This window comes from Martes martes (genome assembly GCF_963455335.1).
Source record: "Martes martes genome assembly, chromosome: X".
Taxonomy (NCBI): Eukaryota; Metazoa; Chordata; class Mammalia; order Carnivora; family Mustelidae; genus Martes; species Martes martes.
The window spans coordinates 11,286,696-11,298,811 of NC_137897.1; positions in this window are offsets into that span (position 1 = coordinate 11,286,696).

Genomic DNA, 12,116 nt, shown 5'->3' on the forward strand with positions numbered 1-12,116 from the left:
TCTCACTCTGAATAACCGTGGACTAGAAGGAGCCCCTACATGGTCTGGCTTCCTGGTACTTTCTGCTCCCTCTACCTGAAAGGACTCTTACATCAGATACCAGCATGTCATGATTTCAGGTGCATGGTAGGTGCTCAGTAAATACCGGCTGACTAAATGAACAAATGCATGAAAAGGAATATTTTTCATGCATATAATAGGTACCTGGCTTTTTTTTTTTTTTTTTTTTTTTTTTTGGTACCAAAGATATCTTAAGTGTGTGGTCTCAGTTTACCTTCCCTGGTGATGGAGGATCCAGGAGGAACCCTATAGTCCCTTGAGTGCCAAAGTGGCAGTTGTGTCAAGTCATATCTTGGTTGTAGTTTGTGGCATGCACAGTGGGATTCAAGGTCAGGTACCAACTCTTCTAAAAAAAAAAAAAAAATTAGGTAACATTTGGTTTACAAAAGCATAGGCAATATAAGTGCCCAGAGTGTTACCTTTCTGAGTCACCACTTCTTGGATTTAGAGCTCTGTGTGGTTTATATCAGGCTGATTGCTTTTGGAATGTAATATGCACGTATGAGTATACTCCTACTGGGCCCAACTGAAAATATAGATGAACCTCTGAGACCAGTGAGCACGTTTCCAAGTTATTACTCAAGGCAAAATATATTTGAATTCAATTAATTTTTTGCTCTCGCAGAAAGGATGGCTGGCCTGAGTGAAAGGAAAAAAAAAATTATCATCAGGCTCTTTCAGTGACCATATCCAAGGGTTTTATTATTCATAGTATCTCACTATGAGTGAAACAAAGTAATGGGGCATTCAACTATCTATTCTGATGAGTTACTCCTTGGTAAGAAAAATTTGCATTTCCATAATTGTGATGGTTAATTGTATGTGTCAGTTTGGGCCACAGGGTGCCCAGATATTTGGGTGTATCTGTGAAGAGATTTCTTGATGAGATTAACGTTTGAATTGACAGACTGACTGAAACAGATTGTGCTTCATATATGAGTGGGCCTCATCTAATCAGATGAAGGTCTGAATAGAGCAAAGAGGCTGACTCTCACACAACTAAGAGGGGACTCTAACCTGTTTTGAGCTGGGAAATTCCTTCTAGCCTTTGGACTTGAATTAAAACATCCAGTTTTTTTGGCTCTCGAGAATTCCAGCTTTCAGACTGGAATTTACATCATCAGCTCTACTAGTTCTCAGGCCTTCAAACTCAGACTGGAACTAGACATTGGTCTCCAGTTTGCCAGCTATAGGTCTTAGGACTTCTCAACCTCTATAATCACACGAGCCAATTCCTTGTAATACATCTTTCTATACATGCATATATCCTATTGAGTCGGTTTCCCTGAAGATTCCCAACTAATACAATCATATAATGCTTGTGAGATTTATTACTGCTTAAAATATGATAACAAATGTGTTTGGTAATTATTTACTCTTCCGAGATTGACTCCTTGTAAAACTGTACCCTGCTTCATAAATTTCCTTCCAGTAGCTATTCCAAACTTTACAATTCTTCTCATGCCCCCAGACTAATTTTGATCTACTTCAGACAATGAACCAGGGCCCAGTTTCAGTGAAATCCATGTCTTAGCCCACTTGACATCCCTTGTCTCAAGGTCACAGCACCTGTCAGATAGCCCTTTTCATACAGCTTGTGTTCATTCTCTCTCTCCCTCTCTCTCTCTCTTTCCCTCCTCCCCACTCCCACTCCCAATGACTCCTTTTGTTTTTTCAGGCCTGGGAGTGGGAAACTGGGCCCAAATGTTCAGTTCTGGTTGCTACAGCATCCCTTGTGTGATTTTCCTGCTCCTCACTTACATCCTTATATATGGTCTGTCTTTTTAACTCTTTATTTTGGAAAAATTATAGACTCACAAGAACTTGCAGAAAATAGTACAGAGAGACTCTGTGTACCTTCCCCCAGCTTCCCCCAATGATGACATCTTGCAAAGGAAAGAGTATCAAAATAAGGAAATTTACATTGGTATCATACTATTGACTGGACTATAGACCCTACTGGGATTACATCAGTTTTCAAAGTACTGATTTTTTTTAATATAGTCCTACAAAATTCTATCACATTTGTAGATTCTCATGTAATCACCACCACAACCAAGATATGAATGGTTCCATCTCTATGCAAACTCTTTATTAAACCTTTCTCAAATGACCCAGTTTGAGCATGCCTTCTGTTTTCTGCCATCAGCCCCACTGAAGGACGCTTGAAAGATTTTCAGCATTCTGAGAATGGAAAAGATCTGTCCTTTTGTTTGTGGGAGAAGGCCACGAAAGAAAGCAGCAAGCCTCTGAGAGAGGAAGGTGGCAGCGGCAAAATAAAAATGGCAATTGGGCCCCTCTTGGCAAAGAATATCTGAAATAGTTTCCAGAGTGGGGATAATTCAAAGGTTTTATTTTGTGGCAATTTTCTCAAGTCTAACCATGTATCAGAATCACCCATGGAGCATTAAAAAATATTAATCAATCAACCAAACAAAAACCAAAGCAAAAACAGAGATTTGGGCCCCATCCCCAGAGGTTTGCATCATTTTGTCTGAGGGGGAGTTCAAGAATTGAAAGTTTTTACAAGATCCTCAGCTGAGTCTAATGTGTGGCCAAGGTTAAGGGCCAGTGTTTTTTGACATCAGGGTTTTGTATCTTAATTAGAAAATCCACTCCTACTCAAGATTATGCTTTTTAAAAAGACAACTTTGAGTTTTCTGTATATTTGTTTTAATTTTTATTAAATTTAAATATTTAATATATCTTAGATTTATTTTGTTGTGGGGAATGAGAAATGAATTCATTTTATTTTTTTCCCCCAGACAGGTATCTTGTTGTTCTAATATTTATTGACTAATACATAGTCTCTCCGCTGACATAAAATGTTACTTCTATGATTTAGTAAATCCCTGAATTATTTTACTCTATTTCCATATTCTATTTTGTTACCTTGATCTATCCTTAAGTGCCAGAATCAAACATTTTCATTATAGTCATTTTATCATGCTTTGATTTCTGATAGAAGTAGTAGAGAATTGATATTTTTAAGATATTGAGTCTTTCCATTGAAAAAAACATATTTTTAAGTTGACTCCAGTGCTCTCTCCTTTTTTGTGCTTTACAGTAGAGTTTTAAAGTTTTCTTCATATAGACTCTGTAGTATGTATAAGTTAAAACTATATTTAAAGAAATGGATCAGGGCATCTGGGTGGCTCAGTGGGTTAAGCCTCTGCCTTCGGCTCAGGTCATGATTTCAGAGGTCCTGGGATTGAGTCCCGCATTGGGCTCCCTGTTCCACAGGGAGTCTGCTTCTCCCTCTTCCTCTGCCTGTCCCCCCTGCTCCTGCTCTCTCTCTCAAATAAATAAATAAAATTTTAATTAAAAAATAAAGAAATGGATCAGCTCCCCATCCACTAAAATTAATTTTGAGCCAAAGTAAAAAGCCTATGTAACTTACCCTTGATCATAAATGATGGAAATGAGTGCTGTCTTGTGTAATTTCTTATGGGAATACAACACTCAGTTATTATGTGGCATGATTAGCAAATGTATGCTACATTATCAAGAATCTGATATATCATACATGGAATAGTAATTTTCAAAGCCTAAAATCCATAAAATACTAAACAGCTGACACAGTAAAATTTAAAAAAAAAATTTTTTTTTTTTTGAAGACTCACAAGCTACATGTCTTTATAATGAACACCATACATGGTAGATGTTAATGGAAAGTTTAGATAAGAAAATGCCAGTTAAAAATGACTTTTCAGAAAGCTGAGACTCCCTGCTCAGGTCAGAGACTCAGGATAAAAGCTATTCATTTTTACTAGCTTCTTTCCTGAAGGATAAAAGTTCTATCACTAGGATGGCCAACTGTGAGATACATAGAAACTTGGATTTCTGCAATAAATGATGGGATGAATCCATCTCAAGGTCTGAATGCTCCAATATTTTCTAAAGTTTTAAATTTTCAAGACAGACTGATTTAAATCCATTTGCTGACAGTTTTCCTCCATATCCAAAGCTACACGAAAGGAAATTCTAGACTAACTACTTTTTGTCAGCTAAGTCTTTTAATTCGTTAAATGGACACTATTTATGCTTCCACAAAGAAATTAACGTTTTCAAGTAAATGGTAAAAAATCTGGAATAAATTTTAGAGTTGCTACTTAAGGGGAAGGCTGCCCTCGGCTCAAGTCATGATCCCGGGGTCCTGGGATGGAGCCCCACATTGGGCTCCCTGCTCAGCATAGAACCTGCTTCTCCCTCTGCCTCTGCTGCTTCCCCTGATGTGCTCTTTCTCTCTCTGTGTGTCAAAAATATAAAGAAAGTCCTTTTTAAAAAAATGCTACTTATGGATAATCATATGGCAAGCAGTGGGAATATTATAAATTGTAAAGAAACAGCCGTAACTGAGAAATGCTTTTTATATAACATGGTCAGGAAAAATTTAAAAAATTCACAGCTACTATGTGTGAGCATATGTGTGTATATATTTTATGAATGTGTCTAAATATATGTCCATTTATGCATATGTACATATTTATGTACAGTGTCTGTAATTAGGTTAGGTCATTCTTCTCATAAATAGCCCAGAGTGAATCTTGGGTTGAGATTTCTGGGGCTACCTCACCAGCAAATATTGGCTTACCTGACTACAGAAATTTAATTTTAGGGGCGCCTGGGTGGCTCAGTGGGTTAAAGACTCTGCCTTCGGCTGAGGTCATGATCCCAGGGGCCTGGGATCGAGCCCCGCGTCGGGCTCTCCGCTCAGCAGGGAGCCTGCTTCCTCCTCTCTCTCTCTCTGCCTGCCTCTCTGCCTACTTGTGATCTGTCTGTCAAATAAATAAATAAAGTCTTAAAAAAAAAAAAGAAAGAAACTTAATTTTAAACAACTTTCGTTATGAATAAAACACTACTGAAGTCATATTTGTTTTTTCTTCCCTTGACTTGTAAGTTACTTACAAAAAGTGGATGGCTTCGTTGTATCTAAATATGCTTTCTTTGAAGAAAGGGTATTTTATCCCCATTATAAATAAATCAAAAAGTAGCCCTCCCTTTAAAAGAAACAATGCAGTTCTCTGTTTACTTCTAAGTACCACATTGTAAAGTGCTGGAAACTGGTCAGTGTGATTTGGGAACCTGAAACCTTGCTGCTACTCTTGGGCAGTGTCTGCGTCCCACTAGCAGCTAGATGCAGTCATTGTTCACACTTTCTGGGCAAACACACACACTCCTCTGTGTGCCAGACAGTATCAGTGTAATACTGAAGCGTTTGTTGGAGAAGAAAATTTTTTCCTTTACCTTTCTAGGTTCTTTGTCTGGTAAACTGATGTAAAACTGATTAACAGGAGAAAAACCAATTGCATATGTATGGGAGCGCAATAAGAGCGTGAGACCCAAGGACAAGCCAGTCAGTTTAGGCTTAGAATGAGGTTTAGTCATCTGAGCTAAAGCATGGCATGGGAGCCTGGGGCTTCAAAGGGGGGGAGGATAATTCACAGACTGATAAGAAGAGCAGATGTTTGTTAATTAGATGTTTGCCCTGCCATACAGATCTTTCAGATAAAAAGTTATCTCTGGGAGTAACTCTCTTTCCAGGGCAGGCCCTCTATCTAAATTCTTTTAGGTAGTTAAGGGAGAGGTAAAGATTTCTTGAGTCTTCTGGGTGTCGATTGCCTTAAACTCAATATAATCCACATGCCAAACTGGCACATTTTAGGGTTACATATGTTGAAAAGCAAGAATTCCTGTCTCTTTAAAGGTTCTTCTAGCTGGACTAAGAAACAAATTGACATGGGACAGATAAGAGGAGAAAAATCCAATTTAATAGGTATAGGTATGGGGAATCCACATAGATGGAAATTCCAAAGACAGGCAAAATGAGGTATGTACATCATTCTGAACTAAGGAGAAGGGGGTTGGGGTCTGGGATTTCAGAGGAAAGGAATGCACTTCACAGGGTGATGCGAGCAGATGTTTGGTAATTAGGTGTTTGCCCTATCATACAGATGGGTCACTCTGATAAAATGTATCTCTGTTAATGACCCTTATTCTGGAAAAGACCCCCAAATCTGCTGCTTCTCTGTGGTAAAGAGAGGGCAAAAGTTTCTCTTGAGCCTACAGGGTCTCAAGTGCCTTCAGCTCAAAGTAATGCACATGTCAAAGTGGCACATTCTGGGGGGGATCTGTCCTGAACCCCTATACCCATTTTGTTGTCCCTCACATTCAAACCAGAACCCTCTTGTTTTCTATATGAATAGCACAGTGAATTCCTAGGAAGAGTTTAATTTAGTACTTTAACAGTATGTATTTGCACTTTGACCACGAACTAAGTTATTTATAACTATGCAAATAGTATATAATTATGACTTGATTTTAAATTCTCAATACTATCATAACAGGAAAAAATATTTATTGAGATCACCTTTATGGGTCAAGTATTTTTATATCTCCAGTAAGAAGGCAAAAATAACCTTTAATATTTCTAGCTAAGCATCTATAATCTGTTATTTTATTTCTGCCAGTTTGGGGGCATTCCATAAGTCTAACATAATTTAAAGAGCTTTCCTCCTTTTCGTTGAGGTGGACTAGACTCAAGAGATAAAAGAATATAGGAAACATTTCTGTGGAGCTAGCCATAGGAATAGAGGTCATTTAAGTTTTCTTATCATCAAACATTTTGTGGCTTGAAGGTGTTATAAATGTGGAATGGGAAGTTAATTTTTCCTCCTGGTGTGTAAGAGTAGGACTAGCTACACAATTTGTGAAAATGCAGGGTCCCTTGTTCAAAAATTAAGAATTTAAAGACCAAACATTAAACCAGTGAGGGGTGCAGAATTTGCCACCCACAAATATGCCTCTTTGGCATAAGGATTATCTTCAGCTGAATATTTTCAGTAAACAAAAAATACAGGAAAAGCCCTGCAACTGAGTAAAAGTTACCCGTTTGTAAGATACATTTACCTTCATAGGGTAAACTTCCATTTGTAAGCGTATCTCTCTGTGTGTGCCAGGAAAAGGAAGATGACCAAATCTCTAGAAACTTTTTTTTTTTCTTTTTAAAGATTTTATTTATTTGACAGAAAGAGAGAGACGGTGAGAGAGGGAATACAAGCAGGGGGAGTGAGCGAGGGAGAAGCAGGCTTCCCGATGAGCAGGGAGCCAGATGTGGGCCCACCCCAGGACCCTGGGATTATGACCTGAGCCAAAGGCAGATGCTTACGGACTGAGCCACCCAGGTACCTCTAGATACTCTTCAATGGAGAAGGCAAGAATTTAGATCTGCATAATGACCTTACCCTTGTCCACTGTCCTTTGCCTGGTCATCTCATGAAACCAGCTTCCCCCTCCCTTTTTCTGTAGCTGGAGGTGATGTTTAAAGTGGTGATTTGAGCCATTCTGGGGAGTTACTGAGTTTTTCTGGGTCTCTCCCATATATACAGGAAGTATACTTGGTATTAAACTTCTGCTTGTTTTTCTCTTGTTAATCTGTCTTTTATTACAGGGGATCTCAGCAAAGAACCTGGAGGGTAGAGAGAAAATTATTTTTTCTCCCCCATACCAAACATGAGGTCCTTCTATGCACAAGATGTGTGTGACTGCATAGCTCTACAAATTATAAAAATGGGAATAATCCCGGAATGATCTGAACAGGGTAACTTTTTTTTTTTTTTTTTTTGAGGATGACTTTTAGATGAGACTTTGATTAAACTCATGGCTGCAAGACTGCGAACAAAGACTGGGATTGGGTAGAATGATTTGGGAATGTTTAACATGCTTCTCAGACAGATAAATGCCTATCAAACACCTACCTTCAGAGGCAGGTCTCAAGACTGGAGTGAAGTGAATGTAATGATAGAAACACTTGGAAATGATAAAAGCAGTCTATATTTTTATATCATTTAGTGGCTAATTTACATTCACATATGCTATTTAATTCTCATAGTAATAAAGATGAAATAGGATAGAAATGTTTCTCAAGACTAACGTTGTAGAACCAGAACATACGAAGATCTTCTTCTCTTCTAACAGCAAGGATAGACAAACAATAGCCATGGGCCAGATCCAGCCTGCTACCCGTTTTTATAAATAAAGTTTTATTGGAAATAAATGTCCATTTATTTATGTAGTATATGTGGCTCCTTTCACAGTACAACGGCAGAGTTGAGTTCTTGTGATAGAGACTATATGCCTGCAAAGTGTAAAATATGTATTTTCTTTTCCTTTATAGAAAAAAGTTTGGTGACTGCTGCCAGACAGAACTATAACATAACTAAAATGTGGGAATCTGGACCAGTCAAATTGCTTTTTTAATCCCCTAAGTTGTGCTTTTGCACTCAAGCTGAATGTACTTTATAATTAACAGGTGTCCATTGATGGACATTTAAGGCTTTACCATTTTTTTTAGTATAAATGATACTATAGTGACTGCTCTTTTTTTTTTTTTTTTTTTCATTTGACAGAGAGAGAAAGCATAAGCAGGGGGAGCAGCAGGCAGAGGGTGAGGGAGAAGCAGGCTCCCCACTGAGCAAAGAGCCCTATGCGGGGCTTGATGCAGGGCTCGGTCCCAGGACCCCAGGGATCAAGGCCCTAGCCGAAGGTAGATGCTTAATCCACTGAGCTGCCCAGGCACCCCGATAGTGACTATTCTGGAATAGCAACTTTTAACACTTGCAAGGTTCTTATTTCCCCCACAGAGTTATTCAGGAAGAGTAATGTATGGGTCAAATAGTATTCACTTTGTAGCACTCTTGAGTAGTTGAGTAGTCTTATACAAGTTGACCAAGTTGTACAGTTCAGCAAAATTCTTCGGGGTGGCCATAGAGAACAGGTTCACCAGGTCACTCCATCGGCGGTGTATGTGGATCCCTGTACCCTACTTTTCTGGGCATTATCTAGCTTCTTTATTGTTGCTGGTGATTGTGAAGCCATAGAGCATTGTCGTACTGATTTGCATTTCTCTGGTTACTAATGGGTTTATACATCTCTTCATATTGTTTGTTGGCCCTTGGTTTTTGATTTTTATAAGTTGTTTCCTTTTTACAATTCATTTTTAGGAGTTTCTTAAAAATTTGACTATTCCTTTCTTCTCAGTGTTCGATATTGCACGTATCTTCCATTTTGCCATTTGGTCATCGATGCTGTTCTTCATTGAACAGATACCATAGGTGAAATTAATCAACTTGTTTTGTCTTATGGCTTATGCTTTTGAGGTTTTATTTAAGAAGCTCTCTACTCTTAATTCACAAAGATTTCCTGTTACTTTTTCATCTATTAAGTTTATAGTTGAACATTTCATGTTTGTTTATCAATCTTTGTACGTATATTAGTACGGCTGTTCTCTGGAGTGAAGCCTCGTCCTCTGCTGGTCAGCGCTTGATGATTCCTTAGAAGCCTTCTCTAACTAACGCCCTCCCCCAGTTGATTTTAGATTCCCTTTGGCCTCCTGCTGCTTCATGAACGTACATAAATCATTAACTTACTGCCCGTATTAGCAACTATGATATACGTATCTGCATGTAAAAACCAACTGAATCCCCACAGGTAATGCCTTAGTTCTGGCTTTACTTATTTCTGAACATTATTACTCACTGGTTTTCTAATTTTCCCTCCCATCTCCAGTTTCAGTTTTTACTTCCAACGTATAGCCCTGTCATGGCTTGAAATGTGCCCCCCCCATTCATGTCCATCTGGAACCTCAGAATGTGACCTTATTTGGAAATACGGTTGAGGATCTTGAGATAACCCCATACTAGACTTGAAGCGGGCCCTAAGTCTAATGACTGGTATCCTTGTAAGAAGAGAAGAGAGCACAAAAACAGAGGGAAAGATGCTGTGAGACAGAGGCAGAGAGTGGAGTGATGCGTCTACAAGCCAAGGAACACTTGGAGCCATCGGGAGCTGGAAGAAGCCCAGAAGGGTTCTTTCCTCAAGCTTCTGCAGTAAGTGTGGCCCTGCTGGTACCTTGGTTTTGGACTTATGGCCTTCAGGAACTGTGAGAGAATAGATTGTGTTGTTTTAAAATATGAAGCTTGGACTAATTTTTTTATGGCAGCCCTAGGGAACTAATACAACCCCCAACACACACAAAATTGATCCACACTGCAACAAGGGTATTTTCTTTCTTTTTTCTTATTTCCCCCCTTCCTTTTATATTTTTCTTTCCTGTATTTTTATTTTTTATTATGGCAAGTTAAAAACATATACAAAACTCCATGTACCCATTGCCTCAGCTTAAGCAATGATCAATCAGACTCATTGCCAGTCTTGTTTCATCTCTACTTCCATCAACTTCCCCAATCGCTGCCCTTATTTTGAGGAAGATTACAGACATTGTATCATTTCATTTATAAATATATGAGAATATCTCTCTAAAAGGTGGAGACTCTTTTTTTTGTTTGTTTTAAGTGAGCCACAATAAAGGGTGGTCTTTCCGAAAGAGTTTCCTACTTTTATTCTTCCTAAAAGACTTAATGTCTCCTCCAGTTTAAAAAGCAGTCGAATTAGCTTGACATCAAGGAGCCTTGGTTTTTGTTTTTGAGTCTGAAATGGCCCTGTTTCTCTTTCCAGCCCTATCGTCTCCGTGTTCGTCCTGCGTCCTAGATAGGCCAAACTAGAAGGTGAAACTGAAGGAAGTGACCATATTTGTAGATCAAAACTAGCTGAACCTTGGCAACTTCCTCTCATTCAGCCTAATTTAAGGGACACCAGGCTCTTCTTTCATCGTGCTTCCCTGGGCCCACACTTTGGTTTTTGGATTTATCACATAATAATGTAATTGTCTACCTGCCTGTCCCTTCACCTAGCAGGTAAGCAAACTCCTTGATGGCAGAAGGGGACTTTTTTTGGTGTGTGTCTCCAGATTTCTAGCACAAGGTCAATACTCCGTCAGTATCATTAAACAAACCAATGGCTCTCTCTCTGCCAATCTTCCACAGGTGGTTTTTTCCTGAGGCCATCTCTGAAGTTGCATAATTCTGACAATTCAACGTGCCCTCTTCTTTTTGTCAATGAAACCTAGTATGGGCTCTCGGGGCTACTGCTTTTCTTTCCAGTGCTGCTGCCAGCCTGCCCTGCAGCAGAGCTCTGATAACGTGTTCTCTGCTAGGGGCTAAAATCTAGTGTCTTCATTTACTAGATTAGAGGACATAAGGAAAAGTGAAGTCAAATTACGCCAAAGAAGCAATAATTCTTCTAATATTAATTTACTAGTCCACAGGGGAAAAAAAATCCAATTTGTACATAATTGCCCCTCACTTTAAAGGTTAATTTAAAGCTGAGCTTTCAGTAATGCAAAAGGAATCATCTCTTAGTTTATCCATTTATTTTAGCAAACCACTGTAAAACTTGGAGGTTTAAAACAACCATTTTATTTTGATGATGATTTTTTGGGTCAGGAATTCAGCCAGGGCTTAGCAGGACAACTCCATTGTACTTTTTGTGTCCAGCCAATGAGGCAGGAAGGAGTGGAGGTGGGGAAGGGAATGGAGGAGAGAGAGTCCACTCCCAAGAGAGCTTCTTCATTCACATATCTGGTATGTGATACGTTGGGGCTCATTGGTCCCCTTTTTTATATAGTATCTTATCCTTTGGAGTTTCTCCATGTGGCTGGAGATTATCAGAGCATGACGGGCTCAGGGTGGTCATACTTCATACATGGTAGGTAGCTTTCAAGAGAGAACCAAGCTGCCAAGTGTCTTAAAGGCTTAAGTCTGGAATGGGTACAGCATCATTTCTTCTATATTCTGTTATTATGTTGGTAAAGGACTTCCAGCCCAATGCATATCCGGGAGGGCAGGGGTGGGGGAGGCAAAATGGACTCTGCTTCTAGATGGGAGTGGTGGAAAGAATGCTTGTCCATTGTGAATTTGACGGTCATCTGTCAGTTACTGTTTGGATATATGAGGCCTGAATCACATTTCTAGAGCCATTATGAGCCCCTGATGAAACCCTGCTGAGCTTATATTTGTTGGCTATGTAATTGCCTCATTTTGGCTTAAGATCCTTGCTGAGTTCACACAAATATTGAGCATTTTGAAAATAATAACTAATGAAAATTATATCACCTTTTATTTGACTGAAAAGCCAATTTTTCAATTGTGCAAAACCCA